The following is a 19,425-nucleotide window of genomic DNA, read 5'->3' on the forward strand; positions in this document are numbered from 1 at the left end:
ACTATTGCCTTTTGAAAGTCACAACTTAAGTTCACTCTCCTTCTTTTTCATACCTTTTTAGCAGTGCAAGACTCGTTTCTTTACAAGTTGCCATTTTTAGTGACATTTTCAATGATTTCACCTAAGATTATCACGTCAGTGAAAATTTTTATTACATTCTCTGTCATCTTTTCATAATAGAGAGATTTTAAAGTACTTATAAAAAGTATCATAATCTTTGTTTTAGTCAAAGGTATATGAACTTGAACAGCTATATCTCTTTATCGTTGGACATACTCTTTAAATGATTCGATCATCTTTTTTTTTCATATTTGCTAGAAAAGGCAATCAAGAGCTAAAACTATTATATGACGATACTGACTGATGAAGTCATAGGCTAGGTCCCTTTAAGAGTGAATGTGAGATCAATCAAGTCGAATGTACCACCTTACTGTAAAACCAGCCAAGCTATTTTGAAACACATGAATTAGTAACTTTTCATTACTAGTGTAGGCTACCATCTTTTGACAGTACATTGTGATATATATGAAAAGACACTTTGTACCATTATATATTTTAAACTTTAAAACTTTGAATTTTCAAGGAATTACAACACCCAGAACTAAACAAAGTTTAGTAGCATCCATAGAACCATAAAGCTAATTATTTCTACTGCTCGTAACCTTTTCTCAAGTATATTCATATTTTGATCGACTTTTGAATCTTTCAATGACTTGAGCATTTTTATCTTTATTTTTTCTTAGAATTATTGAAGTTAGGGACTTAGACTGGTTTTACTACTTTTTTGATAAAAAAAAGGTTTACATAACTTTGATAATACCTTGGATTTGATACAAATGGCATTTTAGAGTAGGTATATGCTATAGAAAATGTAAATTGTTACAATAGTATGCCTTGTATAAACTAGGCTTGATACGGGCCATAACTAAGAGAATCAACAACATCTTATGTCGGATAGTCTTATGGGCTAGTATCTTTTTCCACACCATTTCCCTTATTCAACTTATTTAAGGCTTTCAGAATCTTACTCAAATCCCCTTCAAGATTTTATTAGGCCCTTTTTATTTTCTTAAGACAATTGGCATTATCCTATTCCATTTGTCTGGCTCGAGCTTTAATATTGTATTGGTGTTGAGTTGATTGCTTAAGGTTCTTTAATGGTAAAGCTATTCTTGAACCTCAAGTATCACAATTTTTAATAATTAGAAATGACATGCTCATGTACAATACTTTAATGCATGAATGAAATGCACTTATAATATTTACCACATAATATCATTGATAAAAAAATATCAATTTAAAAATTTATTAAGTTTCAAAACCACATCATAAGAAAGCTAAAACAATATTTTAAAGTCCTAAACATCAATTGTAATATCTCTTAAACATTATTCTAATGCCTTTTTATGAACTTTTCAACTTACTGGTAATGGTTTTATGCCTTATTTAGAAAATTAAGCAATCACTGCCCATGAGCTCCTAATGGTTGCACCACTATCTTCAATTCTTTCACTTTTTCTTCCATTTCTGATGCTTTGTCTGCAACTAAGCATAGCTGATTGAATAGGTGCCTCAAATATTTTTGCTTTTTCATGTATATGCTTTTTCATTGCTCGCTTTGTTCAGCATATTTTTTGTATTCATTAGTCAAAGTGCTTACCTGTGCTGTACGCTAATCCATTATTTTTTGCAACATTTGATTGTGTTTTTGCACCCTAGCAAAAGCCTTTTATCCCTCATCCACCTTTGCTTTCAATAACTCATTTTCTTTTAAAAGTCGACCAAGCTTAGGTGTGACCGATGAACGGGTCTTGTCTAAATCATTGAATAAAGCCTTTTATTGGTTTTTATGTTTATTAAAGCTCTAAATTTTTTGCTCTTGTAATTTCAAACATTTTTTCATTTCTTTCTTCAATCATTTATTTTCTTATTCTAGCTCATATCTATCAGTTTGAAATTTCCTCTTAGCAGTTTCTACTTTTAGCAGAGGATTTTGAAGAGTTGACTTTGAAGAATGGTTAGCTCTTTGTTCTCAAGAAAGCACAATATCCTTACTCTTTCTTGTATTCCACATAAAATATTCAAGAGTAACATCGTATGTGAGCCTCCTCTAGTTAACCTTGATGGTCTATTTCTATTTTTTTTATTTCTTCAATTTTTTCATATGCCCTTTTCTTAATAAAAAAAAATTTTCACTGGTTAAGTCCACATGTTTCTAGAATAAATATCACATTTAGACTGTCTTCGCACTAAAGTTGGGGCATAAGTAACAGTGCCTTATAAGTGCAACAAAAAAACCAAAGGTCAATTCCTATAACTATACAACATCAAATTATCACGCATCCAAGGTACTCTTCAAATTATCTCTTAGCTATCAAGTGTACAAAGATATGAAACCCATTCATATTTTGACTTTGCTTTCAGCCATGTGCTATAACAAAACTCCTTGATTAGAATGCTGGAACAAAGGTATGGTGTACGAAACTTGCTTTTTTCACATTCGATATGACTTATTATTTATACATAAAGTAGTTGTACACACCCATTTAATCATCATTTACCATTTTTATGATAGTAATTCAAGGATGGAATGGTTTCTGCTAGGATAGTTCATGTTGCATTGACTTTATGCTTATCTGATCGATAAAATATACCACTACAACATTAATATATCCAAGAACTTTTGAAAAGATCACCAATCCATATAAAGCTATAGCCATCGCTACTATGCCTTGATCATCATCCAAGTGTTCATGAATGATCTCACAAAAAACTTTATGGAATACCTTTGCTTCTGCCTTTTGTTTTAACATATGCGTAAACTTGAGACAAGCTGAGTCTAAGTATTTGCACAAGCTTCCTATGATAACTCATCTTGTTGGACCAATAAATCTTATCTAGATTTAGCAAATCAAAGTAGAGTAAGACTATGTACTCTTTAATTGTTGGCACCATATCTACTTCATTGAAAATGAAACACCTATAAGAAAGATCCCAAAACTACAAAATGGCTCTGATCAAATTATAATCCATATCTACTTAGAGTAATGAAGCTATGTCCCCATATCTATTCCCAAATACCTTCTACCTTGTTCTACTTATGCATCTCCAAGCATTGTTTAAGTCAGCTAAGTTATTTTATTAGAGATTGAGATGAACTCTCTCGGGCAATGATAAGACAAAACCTTCAAGTAGGTAATTACCCTTTTTTCTTTGGCAAACAAAATCTTCAGGTAGGTAATTATCCTCTTTTCTTTAGTCTTCCTCTAACTTGATTTTCAATTGGTGACAAGATTCATAACAAATTGATGTAAACTTTGATTACATTTGGCCTTCCATAGATGCAGCCATAAAATCCGATTTATTAATAATCGATATATGGTTGTCATAACGTTTAGATCTGAGGATCTATCACTTGACATTGACTTTAAGGAGTCACTATCAATTTTTTTTGTTTAGGTGCGATTGGCCACCTAGAGAATCTATCTTTTCAAGGAACACCTAAGTTTGACTAAGGGTCCCTAAAAGAATAGGTTTATGTCCATTAACCAGAACATGGTTTGAAAGTACGATTACATGTGAGAAAGATTATAGCATCCTCACAATGCCCATCGAAAGATGGTACCAGCTTAATTTTATGTTATCCAATAAGCCTTAAAAATTCTACCAACTAATTAATTATTAAAAATTATTCTTAATTAACTCCAATAATTTTAGCAAAAAATTAAAAAAATTCTCTTACCTCAATAGTATGCAAGAAAACTACTATTTCACTTGCAAAGTTTCCATCATCGGATTATTTAACATTTTAAAAAAATTTAAGAAAAAAGAGAAAAAAAGAATAAAATAAAAACAAATAATGATTCAATTTTTTTTACAAATCTTTTTTAAAAAAAAACTCATTGCTTTTGTACAAAAAAAATTCATATTTCAACTTTTTCTTAAAGCATTTGAAAATTTTTATTTTAAAGAAAATTGATACTTTCAACTTTTTTCAAAATGCTTTTTTTGGAAATTTTTATTTTAGAAACTTTATTTTTAAGAAAAATTGATACTTTTAACTTTTTTCTAAAAATATATTTTTTAAAATTTTATTTTTAAGGAGAATCATTAAAAAAATAATAAAATAAAATAAAATAAAAATAAAGATAAAAATTAAGGAATAATAATAATAAAAATAATAAAATAAATCAATAAATCAAAGAAAAAAAAATCTTAACGCTGCTCGGCTTGAGCAACTGAAATCAGGTCGGCTTGAGAAAGAAAAGTGGCTCGAAAATACGACTTGAAAGTGCATGCTCGGCTCGGCTCCAGGGGTCAGCTGACACTCAGGTCAAACGCGAGTCAAAAGCGGGTTGACACTCGGGTCAGGTCATCCGATGGTAAAACGCGCGGATCCTCTGGGATAGTAAGGCCAAAACAATGTCATTTTTTGAGGGTATAAAAGACTCCAATTACTATTTTTTTACAGATCATTTCCTTCCCTCTATCTTTCCTCTTCTTTTTTCTCTTCTTTCTTTCTAAAAGAACCTAGATTTTGATTGAATGTTCTACCAAAATCTGAAAAAAGATGCCATAAACTTCAAAGTTGGTCAAAAAACTAGTCGAAAAATTCAAATACAGCTAAAAAATTACTAGATTCTGGAAAATTTCCAGAAATTTTTCAGAAAAAAAACTACAAAAAATTTCGAAAAAAATTTTCTAAAAATTTTAAACTTCCTCTAAATATTTTTTGCTTCTGTTTCCTCTCCGTTTTCTTTCTGTGTGTTCTTTCCCATATGTTCCAGCACCTATTTATAGGGATTAATCAGAAGAGTTTCTGATCAATCTCAATTTCATCTGAGATAAAAATTCATTCTTTAAATCCAATCCAAACTCTTTTAGCCCTGATTCATGGCAGAACTTCCTTCTAAAACAAAAAATTATATATATAAAATAACAAAATTTAGAACAGCTAAACCCCAAAATAATAATAATAATAATAATAGATAAATATAAAAAAATATACATTAATAGATAAATAATAAAAATATATTAATAGATAAATAATAAAAATATATATATTAATAGAAAAAAAATACAAAATAAAATAATAATAAAATAAATAATAATAATAATAATAATAAAATGGGCCATCTTACCCCATTTGGATCAGGCCCAATTAATCCGGGCTTGGATCAAATTGAGTGTCTACAGTTGCCCATTCAAGACTCAACTCGTAACTTTTATTTATTTTTTTTTAAATTTTGATCAAAGCTCCTCTAATCAGAGGCTCAACAACTTTTGAAAAATAAATAAGACTCCTCTAAGCAGAGGCTCAATGAATTTGGAAAGATAAATAAATCTCTTTTAAGCAAAGGCTCAACGACTTTAGAAAGATAAATAAGTCTCCTCTAAGCAGATGCTCAACTTTTGAAAAAAATAAATAAAGCTCCTCTAAACAGAGGCAATACAACTTTTGAAAGTAAATTGCTCCTCTAAACAGAGGCACCACAACTTTGAAAAATAAATTACTCATCTAAATAGAGGCTCAACAACTTTAAAAAAATAAACAAAGCTCTTCTAAATAGAGGCTCAATGACTTTTAAAATAAATTACTCCTCTAAACAGAGGCTCAAAGACTTTTGAAAAGTAAAATGCTCCTCTAAACAGAGGCTCTAAAACTTTTAAAAAATAAATAAAGCTCCTATAAGCAGAAGCTTAACAACTTTTGAAGAACTAAATAACTTATCTAAACATAGGCATCACAACTTTGAAAAATAAATTTTTCCTCTAAACAAAGGCTCAACAACTTTGAAAAATAAATAACTCCTCTAAATAGCGGCAACAAACTTTGAAAGTAAATGGCTCCTCGACAATCACGTCCAGATGAGTCAAAAATCATGTTTAAAGGAACTTTAAGAGATTATGCCAAAGGGTCTTACAAATCATTCTGATACCAAAAGACATTCTTTTACAAGGATTATAAACTTACCTCACAAGCTTTTTCTCAAACGAGAATTAAAAAAAAAAATCTTCACATCTGTCTTCTCCATATGGGATCATGAAATACCCTGCTTCTTAAATTTATGTACTATACTTTCTTGAATATAGTATATGTTATGCAATGCGTGTGAAATCCAATGCATGCTGTGCAAATGTTGGCTAATTAATTCTTATTCAATTATGGTACTCAAGTTTCTCAAGTTCTTTTCTTGAGCCTCGAACCTTTTGTTCTTTAAAGACCAAGTCAACGTAACTCTTAATCATTTCTTTCATTTAATTCTCATATCCTTTCTGCAAGCAATCTCTTTCCAAATTTAATGTTTTTATCAAGAACTGAACATCTCAAATTTGCCTTTATCACTCCTGACCTTTCCAATGTAATGTAAAAATCTTTCATGTTATTATTTATTTATCAATCATTATTTTAATATCAAAAAGTAAGAGTGTATTCACACATTTCTTCCATTGTAAGGTATTAATGAGAAAAGAATAAGAATGGTTAGGAAATAATCAACAAAAAAGGCACACAAAAAATGAAGAATAATGTCTTTTATTAGCAAAAAAAGTGTCAAACTTTGACCAAGAAAGAATTACAAGGATAGGTATGGGGAGACAATGCTAAAAAAAAAATAATCAGATAATCATGATAATATATCTCAAGGTTCTTCTGAAAACTCAACCATCTGATGCACTTAACAAACTTAGAGCTCATTTGAATTTGCTAGCCTCTATATTAATGAATTTTTAGATTTGATACTGTATTCTTTCTATCTAAGCTATCTTTTCAGGTTTTTAACTTAGATAAACCCCTTATGACTCAAACCATCTTTTTAGGGTTTTCACCTTGAGTTTTTTTTTTTTTTCAAACATAGTACTTCTTCACAACATCAAAATTTATAGGATGAGACAAATCATTTTCATCTATCTCAGCCAGTATCAATATTACACCCGAGAAAGCTCATTTCACCACATATGACCCTTCTCAATTTGGAGTCTATTTTTCTTTATTATCGTGCTGATTTGGAAGAATTTTTTTCAAGATCAACTTTCTTTCTAGAAAGTAACAGGGTCAAACTTTTTTATCATGAGCCCTTATCATCTTTCTTTGATATAGCTGACCATGGCACAATGCAGTCAATCTCTTTTTTTTTATGAAATTTAACTGTTCATAACGCTCTCGAATCCATTCAGCCTCTTTCAGTTCAACTTCTTTTAACACTTTCAAGGATTGAATCTCTATTTCTACTGGTAACAACTTATCCCATAAACAAAAAAAAAAAAATAAAGTTACCCTAGTAGAGGTGCGCACTGACATTTGATATGCATGCAAAGCAAATGGTAACTTTTCATCTCAATCTTTATAGGTCTCAGTCATCTTTTTAAGAATTTTTTTATATTCTTGTTAGCTGCCTCAACTGTCTCATTCATTTTTGGACGGTATGGCATCGAATTATGATACTTGATCTTATATTGGGCACATATTTCTTGCATCATCTTACTATTCAGATTCTTGGTATTGTTCGAAATGATTCTCTCTAAAAGTCTATCTCTATAAATGATCTCTCTTTTTATGAACTTGCAAATCACTAATTGTGTTACATTTACAAATGATGTCGCTTCTACCCATTTTGTGAAGTAATCTATCATCATGAAAATAAACCTATGCCCATTAGAAGCCTTTGGGGTAATAGGACTAATGACGTTTATGCCCTACATCGAGAATGGCCAGGGTAGTGCCAGAACATATAGAGCAAATGGTAAAGCATGGATTTTGTCAGCATAGATCTGTAATTTATGACATTTACGAGCATAGTCAATGCAATCACTCTCCATTATCAATCAATAGTATCATGCTTTCATGATCTGTCTTGTCATCATGTGTTTATTGACATGTGCCCCATATATTCCATCATGCACTTCTTCAATCATTTTCTTTGCCTCAGCTTTACATCAAAACAGTGAGCTGGCATATCTTTGACATCTAACTTGATAGGTTGAATGTCAGTATTATCACTAATTCAGATCATTACAGCCAGAGTAACTAAGGCATCGGTTATCAAATTCTTCTCTCAAGGTAAATAATCAAACTTAACATCTTTAAACTATTTTATCAACTCTGAAATATACTTATGATATGAAACAAGTTTTGAATCTCTCATCTCCTATTCTCTTTTCAATTGATATATAACTAAAGTCGAATCTCCAAACACTTTTAATGCTTTAACTTTTCTATCTATGGTAGCTTGTAAACCCATGACACATGTCTCATATTCAGTGATATTATTTATGCAATTGAAATTTAACCTCGCTATTATAGGGTAATATTATTCTTCTAGGAAAATCAAAATTACCCTAATTCCATGTCCCAAGACATTAGCAGCTTCATCGAAATACATCTTCCAATACTTTTCTTCATGTTTCTCCTTTACTAATTGAGAAATAGTCATCAAGTTTTCATTGAGAAACTCCAATCTCATTGGTTTATATTTTTCAGTAGCATAATCTGTAAGAAACTTAGCTATTGCACTCGATTTTATTACCTTTTGACTTACATATATGATATCATATTCTGAGAGTATCACTTGCCACCAGCAATTCTCTCAGACAAAGAAGGCTTCTCGAAGATGTATTTAATTAGATTCAATTTTACTATGAGCCAAGTGATGTGATAGAGCATGTATTGTCTGAGTTTTTTGGCAATCCAAGCTAATGCACAATACATTTTCTATAATAAATAATACTTAGATTCATATTCTGTAAATTTTTTACTCAGATAGTAAATAGCTCTCTTCTTTCAGTCATATTCATCTTGCTGCTCCAGTATACATACCATTGAATTCTCATACACTGTCAAATATAAAATTAAAGGTTTTCCCTGAAATAGATGGCACCAATATTGGAAGATTTGACAAGTATTACTTAATTTTATCAAAAGCTACTTGGCATTTCTCATTCCATTCTTCAGGATTGTTCTTACGGAGAAGCTTAAAAATGAAATCACATTTATAGGTAAGCTGAGATATGAATCGCAAGATGTAGTTCAATCTTTCCAAGAAACCTCAAACTTTCTTTGGTGTACTGAGAGGTAACAAATTTTGAATAGCTCGTATTTTGTTTGGATCGACCTTAATCCCTCTTTCACTGACCATAAAGCCTAGCAACTTTCTTGACTTTACCCCGAAGGTGCACTTGGTTGGGTTTAACTTGAGTTAGAATTTTCTCAACCTCTCGAATAGCTTTTTGAGATTGGTGACATGATCTTCATTTTCATGAGATTTTGTAATCATATCGTCTACATACACCTCAATCTTCTTGTGCATCATGTCATAAAAAGCGTCACCATGGCTCTTTGATACGTTGCTCTAAAGGTATGACTTTATAACAAAAAGTTTTTCATATGGTCACAAAAATGATCTTCTTTATATCATCTGTAGCCATTTTTATTTGATTATACTTTAAGAATCCATCTATAAAGGAGAACATCGAATGCTTTACTGTGTTATCTACCAGCGTGTCAATATGAGGTAAAAAAAAGTTATCCTTTAGGCTAGCCCTATTCAAATCACGATAGTCTACATATATTTATACCTTTTCATCTTTTTTAAGAACTGGTATTATATTAGCTACCCATTTTGGATACTTAATCATTTGTAAAAAACCTGCATCAAACTGTTTTTTCATTTTTTTTATTTTTAGCAACATTTCAGGCTTCATTCACCTCAATTTTTGTTAGACTGGCTTATATTCTGGTTTCAAGGGTAGTTTGTGCTATACTATTTTCGTACTTAGCCCTGACATATCTTAGTAAAACCAAGCAAACACATCTATGAATTCTTGAAGTAGACCTTCTAAATGTTACCTATCTCTCGATGAAAGTGAAATGCCAATTATGACCTCTTTCTTATTCTCCTCATCTCCTAAATTCACCAAATCAATTATCTCTTGATGAGACTCAATTGGCTTATTTTCTTGTTCAATCAATCTCATTAGGTCCGGAGGTATAACATACTCTTCAGAATCATCTTTATTGTCAAATTCATTAGTGTTAATTGAATTTTTAAAATTAACCTTTTGATCGTTATCATAATTATCTTTTTGTTCATTTAAAAACCTGAAATTGAATGAAATAGGATATATTAGCAAACTGTGTTTGAAAAAAAATGGCAAAATGACAAAAATGAAAGCACAAGAAAAAATGAATGAAAATGCATCCTTTTTAATTTTTATTAAAATAATAAAAAATAAATGGCCCAAACAAGAAAGATCATCTTAATGCCTTGGGCAATAGCTATCAAGATGTATAATTATATTGGATTAGTCTCAAGGGTAAAAGGCATTTTAATGGTGCTCCAATTGTTCAGCTCATAATCTGATGGACAAGGGTAGACCCACCCTTCTTGTTCAAATCCCGTTTCATCTTCAATAGCATGGATGATCAACTGGATAAATGTCTCTTCCACGTTTTGTTTATAATCTTTTTTTTTATTTGGGTATATGAATCCTTCAGGCCTGAAAGTTTCGTATAAGTGTGGGATGATTATTAATCTTATTGTTTTTCTTATTGGTCTTCTTTTGATCTCCCATCCTTCACTTCATAACCTAGGCCTAGCCTTTCACTCTTGTCTACCACTGTTGAAGGCTCTCTTATTCCCTATAAATTTTTACCTAACACTACTCTTAGATACCAGCCCTTATTCATGACTTGGCATATCACTATTTTTGAAAAAGCTTGACCTTCACCTATAAAGTTGATTAACTCGAAAGATTGATAAGAGCATTCCATTGCTTCTTCAGCAGCTTTCATATATGAGGCATTTAATGGCTAAGTCACTAGCATATCTTTCTTTTCAAATACCACTACCAATCGACCTTTTACATTAAACATGATCTTTTGGTGTAGGGTAGAGGGCACAACACCTGTCATATGAATCTATGGCCTTCTTAACAGACAGCTATAAGATGAAGATATATCTATCACTTGAAACTTCACATTAAAAGTGCATGATCAATTTGTACAGGCATTTTGATATCTCTCAAGATTTTTTTTTTGGTCTCATCAAAAGCCTGCATGACCATTTAACTATCCTTTATTTGGGAGTAATTGATAGGTAGCCTTACCAAAGTTGACATGGGTAGGATGTTGATAGTGAAGCCATTATCAATAAGGACTTTAGCCATGATATGGCTCTTGCACTTGACTATGATATGCAGAACTTTGGCATTTTCTCTTTCTTTTAAGAGAATCTCATCATCATTGAATGAAATGTAATTTGGTATGACTAAATTTCCTGCTAAGTGATTTATATATTCAACAGATACATTATGTGCCACATATGCCTGGTTCAACACTTTCAGTAAGATATTTCGATGTGATTTTGAGTTTAACAGCAATGATAATAATGAGATTCTTGCTGGTATTTTGTTCAACTGTTCAACAACTGAATATTCATTAGGTTTTACCAGCTTTAAAAATTCACATGCTTTTTTTTCTAACACTGACTTCGGACGATCCTTTTCATGTTTCACTTCAGGGTTATTCTATTCTTCACCTATATTATTTTTTTTTTCTTTTAGCCTTCTTCAATATTTTTGAAGTGTAGCATCTTTCATTTCGGGTAATACCCCATAACCAGTTATATTAGCAGCGTTAGTTTTAGAGGCATTTTTCTCTTGCCCATGAACTACTGTATCACAGTCATATTTTCAGGGTATAGCTTTGTCATCTTTATATGGGAATGAAGTCAAAACTTTAAAAGTTATCGGCCTGAAAATGAATTTAGCTATGACTGACTTTAGTTTGTTCCCATAGTAAATCATCACTGGCTTTGGAAAAAACTTTACAGGCTTGTCAGTCATGGATACTTCTACACTCTTTGAGTCTTTTCCTCTTTCATAGACTTTCATCTGGTATGAATCTAAGAGCTTTTGTATCTCTTGGTGAAACTACTCACAAGCTTCAACAGAGTGACCAATTTCCCACTATGATATTTATAACTAATGCTTGCTATATATGCTTCATGATAACTATGCAAACTCACTGGTTGTATCATGTCAACCCTTCATAAAGCATCAAACAGCTGACTAAGAGGTGTCTTAATATCTGTAACTTTTCTCTTCATATGACACTCTTATTCGTTATTCAGGGTATTTACATTATGATTAGATAAAAGATTGCCACTAACATTTGGTGCAGTTACCCCTGCTGTATCAAAGCTAATCATCCCATCTTTGATTAGCCGTTGCACTTTGTGTTTCATGATAGTGCAACTTTTAATGAAATGACCAGTAATCCCGTAGTGATAGTCACAATAGGTTGTGAGATCATACCACTTAGGGTAAAGTGACTTGAGTGACTCTAATTTGCTAAGAGCAATTAGATAGTTATTGTAAAGCTCATGATATAATTATGTATAAGTCATAAGAATTAGGTCAAATACAGGCTTTTCGTGAGTAGTTCGTTGTTTTCGTAAACCATCCATTAGGCTAGCTAGATGGGTCTGAGGTCTTGAGGTAGGCTGAGTGTTAGGACTGTATATGGTGTTTTGAGGCTTAAAAAAAGATTGATATGTTTAGGGATAAGAGGATTGTGGGATTGGTTGGTATGGGTAAGGGGAAGTGTTATTCATATAAGGGTAATTTAGAAGGTATCCTTGTGGTGGGTAGGGTTGATAACCCCTGAATTATTGTCTATCAAAGCTCACGACTTGAGCTTCAGTCTCTTTCTTCTTTAGGGCTCTTTTGTTAGATGTTTCACCTCCTTCTAACTTGTTATTCTTGATAGCACTCTCAATAATTTTTTTTGAAATCACCATATCAGTAAAATTTTTGGTTGCATTCCCTATCATCTTTTTATAATAAAAAGATTTTAAAATGCTGACAAATAGTATTTTAGTCTCTTTCTCAATCAGAGAAGGTTGCATCTGAAAAGCTACATCTCTCTATCTTTAGGCATATTCCTTAAAAGACTTATTTATCTTTTTCTTTAGGTTCTGTAAAGATAAACGATTAAGGGCCATATCCATAATATGTTGATATTGACTGATGAAGTCATGTGTCATATCACTCTAAGAATAGATACGAGTTTTATCCAGCTGGACATACCATCTGACAGTAGAGTCTGTAAGATTATTTTGAAAAACATGCATTAATAATTTTTCATTATGAGCATGGGCTACCATCTTTCGACAATACATGGTGATATGAGTTTTTGGGTACTTTGTACCATCATATTTTTCAAATTTTGGTACTTTGAACTTTGGTGAAATGATTACATCCGAGACTAAGCAAAGCCCAGCAGCATCGATAGAACCATAAAATCCAATTCCTTCTACAGTTCTTAACATTTGTTCAAGTATACTAATCTTTGAATCTTTCTGAGATCTACCACTTTTGCCTTTTATTTCTCCTTCTCTTTCAAGTTATCCAGATCGAGAACTTGGATTGATTCTACTACCTTTTCAGTAAAGACAAAATTTACATAGCTATGGTAATGTCCTGGGTTTAAAACTGTTGGCATTTCAAGGTATACAGGATATGTGAACTGCTGTAGTGGTATATTCTGTATGGACTGGGCTTGTTGTGAACCAAAACCTGAAGGATATAAAAGGTCAGTCATTTCTTGTGATAGGGGGCCTTGTTGGCTTGTATTTTTTTTTATTCATTTTCCCTTGTTTAGCTTATTGAGAGCATCCGAAATCTTGTTCAACTCATCTTCAATCTTTTCCTATGCTTTTTCCAGTTTTTCAAATCTATGAGAGTTTTTTTACTTCATTTGTCTAGCTCTAGCTCTTGTGTTATATCGATGGGTGAGATTCTTACTAGATGGAGCTATCCTTGAACCTTGAATATCATATCTTAAAATTAGCAAGTTTATATGACTATCTCATGGTTACTTTGTTAAATGTAATAAATGAGGATGTAATGAATGAAAATTCATGTATACAAAGAACATTTGCCTTAAGACAGTGCTCAACCAAAAGATTTCATTTATTCCAAAAAACTTTTGTTTACATAGAGTTTGTCATCCTAAAGTTATAACCATAAAATAATTTGATCTGCTCATACTAGGCTCTGGCTTCCTCAATGAAGTTTAAGAGATGTTATCCATGTTCTCCTACTGAGGCCACCACTTGCTTCAATACCTCTGCCTCTTTTACCATCTTTCTTGTCTTATATACCCCTTTGTAAATTTAGGTTGCTAAGTGCTTAATGTACTTCTGTCTTCTTAAGTTTTCTCTTTTACCACATCAAACTTGGTATGATAACTCTCTATGCTCTCTAACCAATGCAGTAATGTAGTCTTCTTGTTCATTCAACTTTTATCTCAACCTGCTTAGGTAGCTATTCAACATGTTATTCTCTATCTGTACTTAGGTATTTTTTTCTTCTAATTTAGCATATTCTTGTTTCAATCGTGCATTCTCTTCAGTTAGCTCAATAATTATTATCTCTTTGGCTTATACCCTCACACACAACCTCTTATGTTCATGGTGTAACTCTAATAAATCTTTGACAGTCGTGTCATATTCCCTAACAATCTTACAAACTTTGACTTCATGCTTTTCAGCTTTACTTTCCATTGATCCTTCTTCTCTTGAAGTTTTTAGATTTCTTGCTTTAACTTATCTTTTTCAAACTTAAATTCTTTTGTCGCAGGCTCTAATTCTGATGGTGTCTTTTCAAACTTTTCTCTTGTAGGTGATTAGAAGCTTTCATAAGCAAATGCCATTTCTTGTCTTCACATTACTCTCCAAACTAAGTATCGTTGAGTGACCTTTTCAGTGAACAATCCAAGACTCACTCTACGAGGATTTTTTCATGTTTTAATCATCTTATTCATCCTCTGAAATGCTTTTAGCTCACTGCAAAAAAAAATTGATTGATGAAGCCCATACATCATATGAATGAACTGTTCTACCTAAACTGTCTTCTTACTAGAAATGGCGCATAACTTGTTGCTCCCCATAAACCTAAAAGTGGGATAACAGTGTTATCTCTACACTGATATAGCATAGGTTCTTGATTCATCCACAGGACCATCCATTTTATTTTGACACTTGTCAATTTTTGTAGGAAAGCTATCCATTCTTTTTTAGACTTTTATTCTGACCATTCACTTTCGTAGAATTCCTTAATCAGAGCTCAATTACGGACATAAAGCTTTGAGAAATCACATTTTTCTCCACTCGAAATGGTTTTTCATCCATAAGTACAATAACTGTATTCAGCCTATAAAACGTTCTCCATTCTGGTGAGAGTAACTCAAAGATCTGACAGTCTCTGCTAATATTATCGTTGAAAAATTACAGCCATTGATCACATTCTCGAAGAAGTCAATCACTGTTATTTCAATATAACCTAAAACCTTTGGAAATATCACCATTCCATATATAGCTAAGGCAAATACATCTAACCCCTGTTCTTCGTCGGTATATTGCACTAGAAAATCATGAAAAAACTTTCAAGGTAGGCAAACCTGTTCCTGTTTCTTCTTTGTATGTAAATCCACAATCTCATTGTTTATCCCCATGAGATGGGCCAAATCCTTACAAAATCCTGATTTGTGTTTTTTAACATATATCTTGTCAGGAGCCTTAGGGTACAAGCCCAACAAAGTCGAATATTTTTTGATCGTTGGCGTTATATTAACTTCATTGAAGATGAAACACTTATATGCAAGATCTAAGAATTACGCCGCAGCTCTAATTAGTTGATTGTTGACACTTACTGTGAGAAGGTGTGCTATATGCCCATATCTCTGGTAAAACTTCTCTTGTCTAGCTGGACTTATCTTTTTTCATATATCAACCAAATCTTCTAGATTATTTTATTTGAGGAGGATAGATGTTTCTTGAGATAGGATAGATCATAGCCAATTGGTAAACAATCTCTCATCTTTAGTTGAATTTTTTTTGACTGGATTTTTACTTCGTTAGGTGGCTCATAATGAGCTAATACAGATGATGAGCAAACTAATCATTCTGTCGAGTCCATGAAACACTTGTTGCTGAAGACAATCTTTTAGGTAAATGTTCTTTATGCAACTTTATGATATGAGTATGGATCATACAAACATGAATAAGAGAAGAGGTTAGTACATCAAATAAAGAGAGATAAATAAATAAATAACTGAATAAAATAAACGTCACACATAATAAGAAGAATGAATCATATGCTTTTGGTCAATTCTAAAGCGAAAGAGGTGGCTCTATCTATAAGTTAGGCACTTCTAAGGTTCACTATATATGGTTTGAGGTTAAAATCTAAAGGTTCCCAAATCATCATAGCACTACAGAGGCATTAAAATCTCACGAAAGTAATAGATACTTTTACTCTTTCCTAGAGGGATAGAGCTCGGGTATAGAGCTCATGTTATGCACATGCATATGAATGACATAATTAACAAAGTAAATATACATGAATAAAAAATCTATACAAAGGGTTCAATTTTATTAGGCTTTTGGATAACACAAATTTATTTGCTTGCTGGACTCTCAACAACTCTCCAGTGGAGTCACCAAACTGTTATAACGTTTAGATCTGGGGATCTATCGCTTAGCATTGACTTTAAGGAGTCATCTTCAATCTTTTTTGTTTAGGTGCGATTGGCCACCTAGGGAATCTATTCTTTCAAGGAATACCTAAGCTTGACTAAAGGTCCCTAAAAGAATAGGTTCAGATCCATTAACCAGAACAAGGTTCAGGAGTACGGTTACGTGTGAGGAAGGTTATAACACATTCACAACGCCCAACGAAAGATGGTACCAGCTTAATTTTGTGTTATCCAATAAGCCTTAAAAAATTTACTAAGTAATTAATTATTAGAAATTATTCTTAATTAACTCCAATACTTTTGGCAAAAAATTAAGAAAATTTTTTTCACCTCAAGAGTATGCAAGAAAACTACTATTTCACTTGCAGATGATTCATCATTGGATTATTTAACATTTAAAAAAATTTAAGAAAAGAGAGAATAAAAAAATAAAATAAAAAAAATAATGATTCAATTTTTGTTACAAATCTTTTTTTATTTTATTTTTTAAAAAACTCATTGCTTTTGTACAAGAAAAATTGATACTTTCAACTTTTACTCAAAATGTTTTTCTTGATAATTTTTATTTTTAAGGAAAATAGGTACTTCTAACTTTTCCTTAAAATGTTTTTTTTCTGAAATTTTAATTTCAAGGAAAATTGATACTTTCAACTTTTTTCCAAAAATATTTTTTTTTGTAATTTTAATTTTAAAAAAAATTGATACTTTCAACTTTCAAATTGATACTTTTAACTTTTCCTCAAAAATATAAAAAAATTGATATTTTCAACTTTTTCCTAAAAATATTTTTTTTTTGAAATTTTAATTTTAACGAAAATTGATACTTTTCAACTTTTCCCAAAATGCTTTTTTTGGACATTTTTATTTTAGAAACTTTATTTTTAAGAAAAATTTATACTTTCAACTTTTCTCTTAAAATAGTTTTTTTAGAATTTTATTTTTAAGGAGAATCATTAAAAAAGAAAAAAATAATAAAATAAAAATAAAGATAAAAATTAAGGAATAATAATAAAAATAATAAAATAAATCAATAAATCCAAGGAAAAAAAAAATACCTTAACGCTACTTGGCTTGAGCGACTGGAATCGGGTCAGCTTGAGGAAGAAAAATAGCTCGAAAACACGGCTTGGGAGTGTGCGGCTCTACTCCAGGGGTCAGCTGGTACTTGAGTCAAACGCGGGTCAAAAGCGGGTTGGCGCTTAGGTCGGGTCACCAGATGACAAAATGCGCGGATTCTATGAGAATAGTAAGGCCAAAACAACGTCGTTTTTTGAGGGTATAAAAGGCTCCAATTTCTATTTTTTCGTAGAATGCTTCTTTCCATCTCTTTTTCCTTTTCCTTTTTCTCCTCCTTCTCTCTAAAAGAACCAAGATTTCGATTGAATATTTTATCAAAATTTGGAAAAAGACGTCGAAAACTTCAAAGTTGGCCAAAAACTCGTCAAAAAATTCAAATGCTACCAAAAAATTCAACGGATTCTAGAAAATTTCTAGAAATTTTCTAGAAAAGAAACTTCAAAATTTTTTTTTTTTAAATTCTAGACTGCCTCTAAACATTTTTTGCTTTTGTTTCCTCTCTGTTTTCTTTCTGTGTGTTCTTTTCCATATGTTCCAACACCTATTTATAGGGATTGATCAAAAGAGTTTTTGATCAATCCTAATTCCACATGAGATTAGGATTTATTCTTTGAATCCAATCCAAACTCTTTCAGCCCCCTGATTCACGGCAGAACTTCCTTCTAGATCAAAAAATTATATATATAAATAACAAAATTCAGAACAGATAAACCTAAAAAAAATAACAATAATAAAATAGATAAATATAAAAAATATACATTAACAGATAAATAATAAAAATATATATTAATAGATAAAAAAATACAAAATAAAATAATAATAATAATAATAATAATAATAATAATAATAATAATAATAATAATAATAAAATGGGCCATCTTGTCCTATTTGGACTAGGCCCAATTGATCTAGGCCTGGATCAAATTGAGTGTCTACAGTGACAAGTATTTCCTATATGAGAATGATGCAAATACACAAAATTAAATATAACAATGGATAATGTTAAAATGATACAGATGCATAAAGTCAGATAAATAAAATGGTTAAATAATCAATATATGACACAAATTGTTCCTTTTTGTGTCTTAATTTTAGGTTACATCTATCAACGGGAAAAAATGGCTTTATCTTAAAGCTGCCTTCTTAAGTGTGGATTATATGCAAGTTTAGGTGATTTTGACCACTAAAGGTTCCTAAATTATTCCTTACATCATTATCCATTACAAATCAGTAAGACATTCTAATCCTCACCCATCACAGGCTACCAATAGAAAGGATTCAATTTGAGTTGGAGTATTTCACTAACTATTGTAGAGATTATCATTTTACGAGGGTATAGGTACTTTATTCCCTCCTAAAAGGGATAAAGCATGTGTATAGAGCTCATGTAATACAAATGTATGTGATAGCATGTGGAAAAGAACATATAATTTTCAACCCTTAAATGTTCATAAATCAAATAATAGACAACAAAGGAAAAAAAAAGTTAGTAAACAAATAACATAATCATTATATTTTAAGACCATTAATTTAAAATTTTATAACCTGACTTTCTATACTTCTTCAATGGAGTCGTCAAATTGTCATAATGTATAGATTTGTAAACTTATAGTTAGACATAAACTTTTAAAAGTCACCACCAATCTTTTTTATTTAAAGTGTGATTGACCACTTAATGAATCTATCTTTTTAAGAAAATCCTAAGCTTAACTAAAGGTCCTTAAAGAATAGGTTCTAGTCTACTAACAGAATAAGGTTTGAGATTTTGATTATGTATGGAGAAGGTTGTAGCACCCTCATACGCCAATCAT

The sequence above is a fragment of the Durio zibethinus genome, chromosome 2, assembly GCF_047325235.1.
Source record: "Durio zibethinus cultivar Kanyao isolate XHJ-2024 chromosome 2, ASM4732523v1, whole genome shotgun sequence".
NCBI classification, from domain to species: Eukaryota; Viridiplantae; Streptophyta; class Magnoliopsida; order Malvales; family Malvaceae; genus Durio; species Durio zibethinus.